This window comes from Mustelus asterias, chromosome 1, assembly GCF_964213995.1.
Source record: "Mustelus asterias chromosome 1, sMusAst1.hap1.1, whole genome shotgun sequence".
NCBI lineage: Eukaryota > Metazoa > Chordata > Chondrichthyes > Carcharhiniformes > Triakidae > Mustelus > Mustelus asterias.
The window spans coordinates 83,065,242-83,079,294 of NC_135801.1; the positions used below are offsets into that span (position 1 = coordinate 83,065,242).

At 47.2% G+C, this 14,053-nt stretch overlaps 15 non-coding genes across 15 annotated transcripts; all 15 read right to left on the reverse strand.

The window, feature by feature from the left end:
- Positions 1 to 1,417: 1,417 nt before the first annotated feature.
- On the reverse strand, positions 1,418 to 1,488 carry trnag-gcc (transfer RNA glycine (anticodon GCC)). Its single transcript has one exon. It is a non-coding gene; the product is annotated as a tRNA-Gly (tRNA).
- Positions 1,489 to 1,620: 132 nt separating this feature from the next.
- trnag-gcc (transfer RNA glycine (anticodon GCC)) lies at positions 1,621 to 1,691 on the reverse strand. The gene has a single exon. It is a non-coding gene; the product is annotated as a tRNA-Gly (tRNA).
- A 1,511-nt stretch (positions 1,692 to 3,202) lies between these two features.
- trnag-gcc (transfer RNA glycine (anticodon GCC)) lies at positions 3,203 to 3,273 on the reverse strand. Its single transcript has one exon. It is a non-coding gene; the product is annotated as a tRNA-Gly (tRNA).
- A 132-nt stretch (positions 3,274 to 3,405) lies between these two features.
- On the reverse strand, positions 3,406 to 3,476 carry trnag-gcc (transfer RNA glycine (anticodon GCC)). The gene has a single exon. It is a non-coding gene; the product is annotated as a tRNA-Gly (tRNA).
- A 1,511-nt stretch (positions 3,477 to 4,987) lies between these two features.
- On the reverse strand, positions 4,988 to 5,058 carry trnag-gcc (transfer RNA glycine (anticodon GCC)). Its single transcript has one exon. It is a non-coding gene; the product is annotated as a tRNA-Gly (tRNA).
- Positions 5,059 to 5,198: 140 nt separating this feature from the next.
- Positions 5,199 to 5,269, reverse strand: trnag-gcc (transfer RNA glycine (anticodon GCC)). Its single transcript has one exon. It is a non-coding gene; the product is annotated as a tRNA-Gly (tRNA).
- Positions 5,270 to 6,780: 1,511 nt separating this feature from the next.
- Positions 6,781 to 6,851, reverse strand: trnag-gcc (transfer RNA glycine (anticodon GCC)). The gene has a single exon. It is a non-coding gene; the product is annotated as a tRNA-Gly (tRNA).
- Positions 6,852 to 6,987: 136 nt separating this feature from the next.
- Positions 6,988 to 7,058, reverse strand: trnag-gcc (transfer RNA glycine (anticodon GCC)). The gene has a single exon. It is a non-coding gene; the product is annotated as a tRNA-Gly (tRNA).
- A 1,511-nt stretch (positions 7,059 to 8,569) lies between these two features.
- Positions 8,570 to 8,640, reverse strand: trnag-gcc (transfer RNA glycine (anticodon GCC)). Its single transcript has one exon. It is a non-coding gene; the product is annotated as a tRNA-Gly (tRNA).
- Positions 8,641 to 8,780: 140 nt separating this feature from the next.
- trnag-gcc (transfer RNA glycine (anticodon GCC)) lies at positions 8,781 to 8,851 on the reverse strand. Its single transcript has one exon. It is a non-coding gene; the product is annotated as a tRNA-Gly (tRNA).
- A 1,511-nt stretch (positions 8,852 to 10,362) lies between these two features.
- Positions 10,363 to 10,433, reverse strand: trnag-gcc (transfer RNA glycine (anticodon GCC)). Its single transcript has one exon. It is a non-coding gene; the product is annotated as a tRNA-Gly (tRNA).
- A 136-nt stretch (positions 10,434 to 10,569) lies between these two features.
- Positions 10,570 to 10,640, reverse strand: trnag-gcc (transfer RNA glycine (anticodon GCC)). Its single transcript has one exon. It is a non-coding gene; the product is annotated as a tRNA-Gly (tRNA).
- A 1,511-nt stretch (positions 10,641 to 12,151) lies between these two features.
- Positions 12,152 to 12,222, reverse strand: trnag-gcc (transfer RNA glycine (anticodon GCC)). Its single transcript has one exon. It is a non-coding gene; the product is annotated as a tRNA-Gly (tRNA).
- A 140-nt stretch (positions 12,223 to 12,362) lies between these two features.
- On the reverse strand, positions 12,363 to 12,433 carry trnag-gcc (transfer RNA glycine (anticodon GCC)). Its single transcript has one exon. It is a non-coding gene; the product is annotated as a tRNA-Gly (tRNA).
- Positions 12,434 to 13,944: 1,511 nt separating this feature from the next.
- On the reverse strand, positions 13,945 to 14,015 carry trnag-gcc (transfer RNA glycine (anticodon GCC)). Its single transcript has one exon. It is a non-coding gene; the product is annotated as a tRNA-Gly (tRNA).
- Between the last annotated feature and the right edge of the window lie 38 nt (positions 14,016 to 14,053).

A 14,053-nucleotide genomic window follows, 5' to 3' on the forward strand; every position in this document is an offset into this window, starting at 1 on the left:
ACAAATGCTCTCACTCAAATCTCACACGCAACATCTCACAAGCCTCTCATGCTGCTCAACACCTTCCTTTCATTCACAACCACATCTCAAACTTTCAACCTTCCTCCAAAACACATGCACTCTGCAACAATCCCCCTCTCACACAGCCTCCTTCTCCCAAATATGCCACTGCTTTCACCACATCAATCTAAACACGCTTAAAACTTGCTCAAATCACTTGCACACTGTCTCTTTACACTCACTTCACACCACTACAATATCGCCTCATGCCACTCTGCAACATCTTCCAGGCGCTACATTGCTTCAAAGCCGCCACCCAGTGCTACACCAGGCCAAGCTGCCACTTTCAACACTTCGTGGAATCTCGATTCTTGCTGCCAAAGAAATTTGGCTTCCACTCTTGTTATTTTCCAGCCATGTGTGTTACTTCCCCTATTGCCCTGCTAAACATGGTGCGAAGGCCCCAGGTGGCTTTCAAACAAAGGCAAGCGTCACTTCACATCCGCCGCAAGCAATTCTCAATCGCGACCTGTGTTTAGACGATTGTTTTGAAGTCATTGCCAGCCTTGGTGAGATTTCAACTCAGCAATGAGCTATGCATGCCTCTGCATCATAAGCCCAACAGCATTGCCATAATGCTGTCACATCCTCCGCCCTGTTCCCTGTGTGTCATGCTGCTCACCAAGTTCTCGGACGTATGTCACGCTTTGTGAGGGAGGGAAAGATGGGGTGAGCCAGCAGGAGCTGATGATGAGAATGGTCAGACTTTTAGAAAGATTGGTGAAGCTGCCACTCTTCTACTTCCAGTAGAAGGGGCTCCAAAGAGCAGATAGCTTCTCAGCAAATTTACCTCAGGTCAACAAAGTGTTAATCTCCAATTGGACTCTGCAAAAGAGCAAAGTGAGACTGTGTCTCCACCCATTTCGGATTGAAAACAGCACTGTGAAGAGCCTGGGCATGTTTCCCTACATGCACGGCGCAATTTCAATGTGCTTTGTTGTTGTTTGTGGCTGCAGTTGATATTGCAGTGTGTGCAGAGTATGTGCATGCCCGAGAAGGAATTGATGGTAAGAAGCGAAGTGTGTTTTAAAAGAGAGCCAAGTAAAAATGATCAAGTTGTGAAAAGTTTCTTTGAAGTTTGCTGCAGAGAGTGAAGGTAAAAGTGAGGTGAAGGGTGAGGAGCGTAGATGGCTTTGCGAGAAGTGCGATGAGGAGCGTGGTATTTGAATGTGAGTGTGTGTTTGCAGCTGTTGAGTGTTGGAAGAGAAAGAAAAAGGAAAAGTGAAACAGATGTTGAAAATTAGCATGAGGCAAATGGAAAAGAGATTGAGGTGGTTGAAGTGGCTGGGCAGTACAGAATTGCAAAGAAAGAAAGAGTGTGGGCTGAATGGAGAGAGGAATGAAAAAGGAGGAGCTTTGCATTGGCCGGGAATCGAACCCGGGCCTCCCGCGTGGCAGGCGAGAATTCTACCACTGAACCACCAATGCACAGAGCAGAAGAAAGTGCTCATTTCTTCCAACCAGTGCTTTCACATGCAAAGAAATGTTCCTCATTTGCAGCAGCAAATTCAATGCTGCTCACACACACAACAACAACACAGAGAAATTAACTACTGCTCGTGCATTGGCCGGGAATCGAACCCGGGCCTCCCGCGTGGCAGGCGAGAATTCTACCACTGAACCACCAATGCTGCTCCGGTTCTTTCACCCCCACATGCTCTCTCTTTCTTCACACTCAGCAGCATTACAATTTTCTCACTTTCTCCTTTCATTCCCCAAATGCCCACAAATGCTCTCACTCAAATCTCACACGCAACATCTCACAAGCCTCTCATGCTGCTCAACACCTTCCTTTCATTCACAACCACATCTCAAACTTTCAACCTTCCTCCAAAACACATGCACTCTGCAACAATCCCCCTCTCACACAGCCTCCTTCTCCCAAATATGCCACTGCTTTCACCACATCAATCTAAACACGCTTAAAACTTGCTCAAATCACTTGCACACTGTCTCTTTACACTCACTTCACACCACTACAATATCGCCTCATGCCACTCTGCAACATCTTCCAGGCGCTACATTGCTTCAAAGCCGCCACCCAGTGCTACACCAGGCCAAGCTGCCACTTTCAACACTTCGTGGAATCTCGATTCTTGCTGCCAAAGAAATTTGGCTTCCACTCTTGTTATTTTCCAGCCATGTGTGTTACTTCCCCTATTGCCCTGCTAAACATGGTGCGAAGGCCCCAGGTGGCTTTCAAACAAAGGCAAGCGTCACTTCACATCCGCCGCAAGCAATTCTCAATCGCGACCTGTGTTTAGACGATTGTTTTGAAGTCATTGCCAGCCTTGGTGAGATTTCAACTCAGCAATGAGCTATGCATGCCTCTGCATCATAAGCCCAACAGCATTGCCATAATGCTGTCACATCCTCCGCCCTGTTCCCTGTGTGTCATGCTGCTCACCAAGTTCTCGGACGTATGTCACGCTTTGTGAGGGAGGGAAAGATGGGGTGAGCCAGCAGGAGCTGATGATGAGAATGGTCAGACTTTTAGAAAGATTGGTGAAGCTGCCACTCTTCTACTTCCAGTAGAAGGGGCTCCAAAGAGCAGATAGCTTCTCAGCAAATTTACCTCAGGTCAACAAAGTGTTAATCTCCAATTGGACTCTGCAAAAGAGCAAAGTGAGACTGTGTCTCCACCCATTTCGGATTGAAAACAGCACTGTGAAGAGCCTGGGCATGTTTCCCTACATGCACGGCGCAATTTCAATGTGCTTTGTTGTTGTTTGTGGCTGCAGTTGATATTGCAGTGTGTGCAGAGTATGTGCATGCCCGAGAAGGAATTGATGGTAAGAAGCGAAGTGTGTTTTAAAAGAGAGCCAAGTAAAAATGATCAAGTTGTGAAAAGTTTCTTTGAAGTTTGCTGCAGAGAGTGAAGGTAAAAGTGAGGTGAAGGGTGAGGAGCGTAGATGGCTTTGCGAGAAGTGCGATGAGGAGCGTGGTATTTGAATGTGAGTGTGTGTTTGCAGCTGTTGAGTGTTGGAAGAGAAAGAAAAAGGAAAAGTGAAACAGATGTTGAAAATTAGCATGAGGCAAATGGAAAAGAGATTGAGGTGGTTGAAGTGGCTGGGCAGTACAGAATTGCAAAGAAAGAAAGAGTGTGGGCTGAATGGAGAGAGGAATGAAAAAGGAGGAGCTTTGCATTGGCCGGGAATCGAACCCGGGCCTCCCGCGTGGCAGGCGAGAATTCTACCACTGAACCACCAATGCACAGAGCAGAAGAAAGTGCTCATTTCTTCCAACCAGTGCTTTCACATGCAAAGAAATGTTCCTCATTTGCAGCAGCAAATTCAATGCTGCTCACACACACAACAACAACACAGAGAAATTAACTACTGCTCGTGCATTGGCCGGGAATCGAACCCGGGCCTCCCGCGTGGCAGGCGAGAATTCTACCACTGAACCACCAATGCTGCTCCGGTTCTTTCACCCCCACATGCTCTCTCTTTCTTCACACTCAGCAGCATTACAATTTTCTCACTTTCTCCTTTCATTCCCCAAATGCCCACAAATGCTCTCACTCAAATCTCACACGCAACATCTCACAAGCCTCTCATGCTGCTCAACACCTTCCTTTCATTCACAACCACATCTCAAACTTTCAACCTTCCTCCAAAACACATGCACTCTGCAACAATCCCCCTCTCACACAGCCTCCTTCTCCCAAATATGCCACTGCTTTCACCACATCAATCTAAACACGCTTAAAACTTGCTCAAATCACTTGCACACTGTCTCTTTACACTCACTTCACACCACTACAATATCGCCTCATGCCACTCTGCAACATCTTCCAGGCGCTACATTGCTTCAAAGCCGCCACCCAGTGCTACACCAGGCCAAGCTGCCACTTTCAACACTTCGTGGAATCTCGATTCTTGCTGCCAAAGAAATTTGGCTTCCACTCTTGTTATTTTCCAGCCATGTGTGTTACTTCCCCTATTGCCCTGCTAAACATGGTGCGAAGGCCCCAGGTGGCTTTCAAACAAAGGCAAGCGTCACTTCACATCCGCCGCAAGCAATTCTCAATCGCGACCTGTGTTTAGACGATTGTTTTGAAGTCATTGCCAGCCTTGGTGAGATTTCAACTCAGCAATGAGCTATGCATGCCTCTGCATCATAAGCCCAACAGCATTGCCATAATGCTGTCACATCCTCCGCCCTGTTCCCTGTGTGTCATGCTGCTCACCAAGTTCTCGGACGTATGTCACGCTTTGTGAGGGAGGGAAAGATGGGGTGAGCCAGCAGGAGCTGATGATGAGAATGGTCAGACTTTTAGAAAGATTGGTGAAGCTGCCACTCTTCTACTTCCAGTAGAAGGGGCTCCAAAGAGCAGATAGCTTCTCAGCAAATTTACCTCAGGTCAACAAAGTGTTAATCTCCAATTGGACTCTGCAAAAGAGCAAAGTGAGACTGTGTCTCCACCCATTTCGGATTGAAAACAGCACTGTGAAGAGCCTGGGCATGTTTCCCTACATGCACGGCGCAATTTCAATGTGCTTTGTTGTTGTTTGTGGCTGCAGTTGATATTGCAGTGTGTGCAGAGTATGTGCATGCCCGAGAAGGAATTGATGGTAAGAAGCGAAGTGTGTTTTAAAAGAGAGCCAAGTAAAAATGATCAAGTTGTGAAAAGTTTCTTTGAAGTTTGCTGCAGAGAGTGAAGGTAAAAGTGAGGTGAAGGGTGAGGAGCGTAGATGGCTTTGCGAGAAGTGCGATGAGGAGCGTGGTATTTGAATGTGAGTGTGTGTTTGCAGCTGTTGAGTGTTGGAAGAGAAAGAAAAAGGAAAAGTGAAACAGATGTTGAAAATTAGCATGAGGCAAATGGAAAAGAGATTGAGGTGGTTGAAGTGGCTGGGCAGTACAGAATTGCAAAGAAAGAAAGAGTGTGGGCTGAATGGAGAGAGGAATGAAAAAGGAGGAGCTTTGCATTGGCCGGGAATCGAACCCGGGCCTCCCGCGTGGCAGGCGAGAATTCTACCACTGAACCACCAATGCACAGAGCAGAAGAAAGTGCTCATTTCTTCCAACCAGTGCTTTCACATGCAAAGAAATGTTCCTCATTTGCAGCAGCAAATTCAATGCTGCTCACACACACACACACACAACAACAACACAGAGAAATTAACTACTGCTCGTGCATTGGCCGGGAATCGAACCCAGGCCTCCCGCGTGGCAGGCGAGAATTCTACCACTGAACCACCAATGCTGCTTCGGTTCTTTCGCCCCCACATGCTCTCTCTTTCTTCACACTCAGCAGCATTACAATTTTCAGACTTTGTCTTTTCATTCCCCAAATGCCCACAAATGCTCTCACTCAAATCTCACACGCAACATCTCACAAGCCTCTCATGCTGCTCAACACCTTCCTTTCATTCACAACCACATCTCAAACTTTCAACCTTCCTCCAAAACACATGCACTCTGCAACAATCCCCCTCTCACACAGCCTCCTTCTCCCAAATATGCCACTGCTTTCACCACATCAATCTAAACACGCTTAAAACTTGCTCAAATCACTTGCACACTGTCTCTTTACACTCACTTCACACCACTACAATATCGCCTCATGCCACTCTGCAACATCTTCCAGGCGCTACATTGCTTCAAAGCCGCCACCCAGTGCTGCACCAGGCCAAACTGCCACTTTCAACACTTCGTGGAATCTCGATTCTTGCTGCCAAAGAAATTTGGCTTCCACTCTTGTTATTTTCCAGCCATGTGTGTTACTTCCCCTATTGCCCTGCTAAACATGGTGCGAAGGCCCCAGGTGGCTTTCAAACAAAGGCAAGCGTCACTTCACATCCGCCGCAAGCAATTCTCAATCGCGACCTGTGTTTAGACGATTGTTTTGAAGTCATTGCCAGCCTTGGTGAGATTTCAACTCAGCAATGAGCTATGCATGCCTCTGCATCATAAGCCCAACAGCATTGCCATAATGCTGTCACATCCTCCGCCCTGTTCCCTGTGTGTCATGCTGCTCACCAAGTTCTCGGACGTATGTCACGCTTTGTGAGGGAGGGAAAGATGGGGTGAGCCAGCAGGAGCTGATGATGAGAATGGTCAGACTTTTAGAAAGATTGGTGAAGCTGCCACTCTTCTACTTCCAGTAGAAGGGGCTCCAAAGAGCAGATAGCTTCTCAGCAAATTTACCTCAGGTCAACAAAGTGTTAATCTCCAATTGGACTCTGCAAAAGAGCAAAGTGAGACTGTGTCTCCACCCATTTCGGATTGAAAACAGCACTGTGAAGAGCCTGGGCATGTTTCCCTACATGCACGGCGCAATTTCAATGTGCTTTGTTGTTGTTTGTGGCTGCAGTTGATATTGCAGTGTGTGCAGAGTATGTGCATGCCCGAGAAGGAATTGATGGTAAGAAGCGAAGTGTGTTTTAAAAGAGAGCCAAGTAAAAATGATCAAGTTGTGAAAAGTTTCTTTGAAGTTTGCTGCAGAGAGTGAAGGTAAAAGTGAGGTGAAGGGTGAGGAGCGTAGATGGCTTTGCGAGAAGTGCGATGAGGAGCGTGGTATTTGAATGTGAGTGTGTGTTTGCAGCTGTTGAGTGTTGGAAGAGAAAGAAAAAGGAAAAGTGAAACAGATGTTGAAAATTAGCATGAGGCAAATGGAAAAGAGATTGAGGTGGTTGAAGTGGCTGGGCAGTACAGAATTGCAAAGAAAGAAAGAGTGTGGGCTGAATGGAGAGAGGAATGAAAAAGGAGGAGCTTTGCATTGGCCGGGAATCGAACCCGGGCCTCCCGCGTGGCAGGCGAGAATTCTACCACTGAACCACCAATGCACAGAGCAGAAGAAAGTGCTCATTTCTTCCAACCAGTGCTTTCACATGCAAAGAAATGTTCCTCATTTGCAGCAGCAAATTCAATGCTGCTCACACACACACACAACAACAACACAGAGAAATTAACTACTGCTCGTGCATTGGCCAGGAATCGAACCCGGGCCTCCCGCGTGGCAGGCGAGAATTCTACCACTGAACCACCAATGCTGCTCCGGTTCTTTCGCCCCCACATGCTCTCTCTTTCTTCACACTCAGCAGCATTACAATTTTCAGACTTTGTCTTTTCATTCCCCAAATGCCCACAAATGCTCTCACTCAAATCTCACACGCAACATCTCACAAGCCTCTCATGCTGCTCAACACCTTCCTTTCATTCACAACCACATCTCAAACTTTCAACCTTCCTCCAAAACACATGCACTCTGCAACAATCCCCCTCTCACACAGCCTCCTTCTCCCAAATATGCCACTGCTTTCACCACATCAATCTAAACACGCTTAAAACTTGCTCAAATCACTTGCACACTGTCTCTTTACACTCACTTCACACCACTACAATATCGCCTCATGCCATTCTGCAACATCTTCCAGGCGCTACATTGCTTCAAAGCCGCCACCCAGTGCTACACCAGGCCAAGCTGCCACTTTCAACACTTCGTGGAATCTCGATTCTTGCTGCCAAAGAAATTTGGCTTCCACTCTTGTTATTTTCCAGCCATGTGTGTTACTTCCCCTATTGCCCTGCTAAACATGGTGCGAAGGCCCCAGGTGGCTTTCAAACAAAGGCAAGCGTCACTTCACATCCGCCGCAAGCAATTCTCAATCGCGACCTGTGTTTAGACGATTGTTTTGAAGTCATTGCCAGCCTTGGTGAGATTTCAACTCAGCAATGAGCTATGCATGCCTCTGCATCATAAGCCCAACAGCATTGCCATAATGCTGTCACATCCTCCGCCCTGTTCCCTGTGTGTCATGCTGCTCACCAGGTTCTCGGACGTATGTCACGCTTTGTGAGGGAGGGAAAGATGGGGTGAGCCAGCAGGAGCTGATGATGAGAATGGTCAGACTTTTAGAAAGATTGGTGAAGCTGCCACTCTTCTACTTCCAGTAGAAGGGGCTCCAAAGAGCAGATAGCTTCTCAGCAAATTTACCTCAGGTCAACAAAGTGTTAATCTCCAATTGGACTCTGCAAAAGAGCAAAGTGAGACTGTGTCTCCACCCATTTCGGATTGACAACAGCACTGTGAAGAGCCTGGGCATGTTTCCCTACATGCACGGCGCAATTTCAATGTGCTTTGTTGTTGTTTGTGGCTGCAGTTGATATTGCAGTGTGTGCAGAGTATGTGCATGCCCGAGAAGGAATTGATGGTAAGAAGCGAAGTGTGTTTTAAAAGAGAGCCAAGTAAAAATGATCAAGTTGTGAAAAGTTTCTTTGAAGTTTGCTGCAGAGAGTGAAGGTAAAAGTGAGGTGAAGGGTGAGGAGCGTAGATGGCTTTGCGAGAAGTGCGATGAGGAGCGTGGTATTTGAATGTGAGTGTGTGTTTGCAGCTGTTGAGTGTTGGAAGAGAAAGAAAAAGGAAAAGTGAAACAGATGTTGAAAATTAGCATGAGGCAAATGGAAAAGAGATTGAGGTGGTTGAAGTGGCTGGGCAGTACAGAATTGCAAAGAAAGAAAGAGTGTGGGCTGAATGGAGAGAGGAATGAAAAAGGAGGAGCTTTGCATTGGCCGGGAATCGAACCCGGGCCTCCCGCGTGGCAGGCGAGAATTCTACCACTGAACCACCAATGCACAGAGCAGAAGAAAGTGCTCATTTCTTCCAACCAGTGCTTTCACATGCAAAGAAATGTTCCTCATTTGCAGCAGCAAATTCAATGCTGCTCACACACACACACACACAACAACAACACAGAGAAATTAACTACTGCTCGTGCATTGGCCGGGAATCGAACCCGGGCCTCCCGCGTGGCAGGCGAGAATTCTACCACTGAACCACCAATGCTGCTCCGGTTCTTTCACCCCCACATGCTCTCTCTTTCTTCACACTCAGCAGCATTCCAATTTTCTCACTTTCTCCTTTCATTCCCCAAATGCCCACAAATGCTCTCACTCAAATCTCACACGCAACATCTCACAAGCCTCTCATGCTGCTCAACACCTTCCTTTCATTCACAACCACATCTCAAACTTTCAACCTTCCTCCAAAACACATGCACTCTGCAACAATCCCCCTCTCACACAGCCTCCTTCTCCCAAATATGCCACTGCTTTCACCACATCAAACTAAACACGCTTAAAACTTGCTCAAATCACTTGCACACTGTCTCTTTACACTCACTTCACACCACTACAATATCGCCTCATGCCACTCTGCAACATCTTCCAGGCGCTACATTGCTTCAAAGCCGCCACCCAGTGCTGCACCAGGCCAAGCTGCCACTTTCAACACTTCGTGGAATCTTGATTCTTGCTGCCAAAGAAATTTGGCTTCCACTCTTGTTATTTGCCAGCCATGTGTGTTACTTCCCCTATTGCCCTGCTAAACATGGTGCGAAGGCCCCAGGTGGCTTTCAAACAAAGGCAAGCGTCACTTCACATCCGCCGCAAGCAATTCTCAATCGCGACCTGTGTTTAGACGATTGTTTTGAAGTCATTGCCAGCCTTGGTGAGATTTCAACTCAGCAATGAGCTATGCATGCCTCTGCATCGTAAGCCCAACAGCATTGCCATAATGCTGTCACATCCTCCGCCCTGTTCCCTGTGTGTCATGCTGCTCACCAAGTTCTCGGACGTATGTCACGCTTTGTGAGGGAGGGAAAGATGGGGTGAGCCAGCAGGAGCTGATGATGAGAATGGTCAGACTTTTAGAAAGATTGGTGAAGCTGCCACTCTTCTACTTCCAGTAGAAGTGGCTCCAAAGAGCAGATAGCTTCTCAGCAAATTTACCTCAGGTCAACAAAGTGTTAATCTCCAATTGGACTCTGCAAAAGAGCAAAGTGAGACTGTGTCTCCACCCATTTCGGATTGAAAACAGCACTGTGAAGAGCCTGGGCATGTTTCCCTACATGCACGGCGCAATTTCAATGTGCTTTGTTGTTGTTTGTGGCTGCAGTTGATATTGCAGTGTGTGCAGAGTATGTGCATGCCCGAGAAGGAATTGATGGTATGAAGCGAAGTGTGTTTTAAAAGAGAGCCAAGTAAAAATGATCAAGTTGTGAAAAGTTTCTTTGAAGTTTGCTGCAGAGAGTGAAGGTAAAAGTGAGGTGAAGGGTGAGGAGCGTAGATGGCTTTGCGAGAAGTGCGATGAGGAGCGTGGTATTTGAATGTGAGTGTGTGTTTGCAGCTGTTGAGTGTTGGAAGAGAAAGAAAAAGGAAAAGTGAAACAGATGTTGAAAATTAGCATGAGGCAAATGGAAAAGAGATTGAGGTGGTTGAAGTGGCTGGGCAGTACAGAATTGCAAAGAAAGAAAGAGTGTGGGCTGAATGGAGAGAGGAATGAAAAAGGAGGAGCTTTGCATTGGCCGGGAATCGAACCCGGGCCTCCCGCGTGGCAGGCGAGAATTCTACCACTGAACCACCAATGCACAGAGCAGAAGAAAGTGCTCATTTCTTCCAACCAGTGCTTTCACATGCAAAGAAATGTTCCTCATTTGCAGCAGCAAATTCAATGCTGCTCACACACACACACAACAACAACACAGAGAAATTAACTACTGCTCGTGCATTGGCCAGGAATCGAACCCGGGCCTCCCGCGTGGCAGGCGAGAATTCTACCACTGAACCACCAATGCTGCTCCGGTTCTTTCGCCCCCACATGCTCTCTCTTTCTTCACACTCAGCAGCATTACAATTTTCAGACTTTGTCTTTTCATTCCCCAAATGCCCACAAATGCTCTCACTCAAATCTCACACGCAACATCTCACAAGCCTCTCATGCTGCTCAACACCTTCCTTTCATTCACAACCACATCTCAAACTTTCAACCTTCCTCCAAAACACATGCACTCTGCAACAATCCCCCTCTCACACAGCCTCCTTCTCCCAAATATGCCACTGCTTTCACCACATCAATCTAAACACGCTTAAAACTTGCTCAAATCACTTGCACACTGTCTCTTTACACTCACTTCACACCACTACAATATCGCCTCATGCCATTCTGCAACATCTTCCAGGCGCTACATTGCTTCAAAGCCGCCACCCAGTGCTACACCAGGCCAAGCTGCCACTTTCAACACTTCGTGGAATCTCGATTCTTGCTGCCAAAGAAATTTGGCTTCCACTCTTGTTATTTTCCAGCCATGTGTGTTACTTCCCCTATTGCCCTGCTAAACATGGTGCGAAGGCCCCAGGTGGCTTTCAAACAAAGGCAAGCGTCACTTCACATCCGCCGCAAGCAATTCTCAATCGCGACCTGTGTTTAGACGATTGTTTTGAAGTCATTGCCAGCCTTGGTGAGATTTCAACTCAGCAATGAGCTATGCATGCCTCTGCATCATAAGCCCAACAGCATTGCCATAATGCTGTCACATCCTCCGCCCTGTTCCCTGTGTGTCATGCTGCTCACCAGGTTCTCGGACGTATGTCACGCTTTGTGAGGGAGGGAAAGATGGGGTGAGCCAGCAGGAGCTGATGATGAGAATGGTCAGACTTTTAGAAAGATTGGTGAAGCTGCCACTCTTCTACTTCCAGTAGAAGGGGCTCCAAAGAGCAGATAGCTTCTCAGCAAATTTACCTCAGGTCAACAAAGTGTTAATCTCCAATTGGACTCTGCAAAAGAGCAAAGTGAGACTGTGTCTCCACCCATTTCGGATTGACAACAGCACTGTGAAGAGCCTGGGCATGTTTCCCTACATGCACGGCGCAATTTCAATGTGCTTTGTTGTTGTTTGTGGCTGCAGTTGATATTGCAGTGTGTGCAGAGTATGTGCATGCCCGAGAAGGAATTGATGGTAAGAAGCGAAGTGTGTTTTAAAAGAGAGCCAAGTAAAAATGATCAAGTTGTGAAAAGTTTCTTTGAAGTTTGCTGCAGAGAGTGAAGGTAAAAGTGAGGTGAAGGGTGAGGAGCGTAGATGGCTTTGCGAGAAGTGCGATGAGGAGCGTGGTATTTGAATGTGAGTGTGTGTTTGCAGCTGTTGAGTGTTGGAAGAGAAAGAAAAAGGAAAAGTGAAACAGATGTTGAAAATTAGCATGAGGCAAATGGAAAAGAGATTGAGGTGGTTGAAGTGGCTGGGCAGTACAGAATTGCAAAGAAAGAAAGAGTGTGGGCTGAATGGAGAGAGGAATGAAAAAGGAGGAGCTTTGCATTGGCCGGGAATCGAACCCGGGCCTCCCGCGTGGCAGGCGAGAATTCTACCACTGAACCACCAATGCACAGAGCAGAAGAAAGTGCTCATTTCTTCCAACCAGTGCTTTCACATGCAAAGAAATGTTCCTCATTTGCAGCAGCAAATTCAATGCTGCTCACACACACACACACACAACAACAACACAGAGAAATTAACTACTGCTCGTGCATTGGCCGGGAATCGAACCCGGGCCTCCCGCGTGGCAGGCGAGAATTCTACCACTGAACCACCAATGCTGCTCCGGTTCTTTCACCCCCACATGCTCTCTCTTTCTTCACACTCAGCAGCATTCCAATTTTCTCACTTTCTCCTTTCATTCCCCAAATGCCCACAAATGCTCTCACTCAAATCTCACACGCAACATCTCACAAGCCTCTCATGCTGCTCAACACCTTCCTTTCATTCACAACCACATCTCAAACTTTCAACCTTCCTCCAAAACACATGCACTCTGCAACAATCCCCCTCTCACACAGCCTCCTTCTCCCAAATATGCCACTGCTTTCACCACATCAAACTAAACACGCTTAAAACTTGCTCAAATCACTTGCACACTGTCTCTTTACACTCACTTCACACCACTACAATATCGCCTCATGCCACTCTGCAACATCTTCCAGGCGCTACATTGCTTCAAAGCCGCCACCCAGTGCTGCACCAGGCCAAGCTGCCACTTTCAACACTTCGTGGAATCTTGATTCTTGCTGCCAAAGAAATTTGGCTTCCACTCTTGTTATTTGCCAGCCATGTGTGTTACTTCCCCTATTGCCCTGCTAAACATGGTGCGAAGGCCCCAGGTGGCTTTCAAACAAAGGCAAGCGTCACTTCACATCCGCCGCAAGCAATTCTCAATCGCGACCTGTGTTTAGACGATTGTTTTGAAGTCATTGCCAGCCTTGGTGAGATTTCAACTCAGCAATGAGCTATGCATGCCTCTGCATCGTAAGCCCAACAGCATTGCCATAATGCTGTCACATCCTCCGCCCTGTTCCCTGTGTGTCATGCTGCTCACCAAGTTCTCGGACGTATGTCACGCTTTGTGAGGGAGGGAAAGATGGGGTGAGCCAGCAGGAGCTGATGATGAGAATGGTCAGACTTTTAGAAAGATTGGTGAAGCTGCCACTCTTCTACTTCCAGTAGAAGTGGCTCCAAAGAGCAGATAGCTTCTCAGCAAATTTACCTCAGGTCAACAAAGTGTTAATCTCCAATTGGACTCTGCAAAAGAGCAAAGTGAGACTGTGTCTCCACCCATTTCGGATTGAAAACAGCACTGTGAAGAGCCTGGGCATGTTTCCCTACATGCACGGCGCAATTTCAATGTGCTTTGTTGTTGTTTGTGGCTGCAGTTGATATTGCAGTGTGTGCAGAGTATGTGCATGCCCGAGAAGGAATTGATGGTATGAAGCGAAGTGTGTTTTAAAAGAGAGCCAAGTAAAAATGATCAAGTTGTGAAAAGTTTCTTTGAAGTTTGCTGCAGAGAGTGAAGGTAAAAGTGAGGTGAAGGGTGAGGAGCGTAGATGGCTTTGCGAGAAGTGCGATGAGGAGCGTGGTATTTGAATGTGAGTGTGTGTTTGCAGCTGTTGAGTGTTGGAAGAGAAAGAAAAAGGAAAAGTGAAACAGATGTTGAAAATTAGCATGAGGCAAATGGAAAAGAGATTGAGGTGGTTGAAGTGGCTGGGCAGTACAGAATTGCAAAGAAAGAAAGAGTGTGGGCTGAATGGAGAGAGGAATGAAAAAGGAGGAGCTTTGCATTGGCCGGGAATCGAACCCGGGCCTCCCGCGTGGCAGGCGAGAATTCTACCACTGAACCACCAATGCACAGAGCAGAAGAAAGTGCTCATTTCTTCCAACCAGTG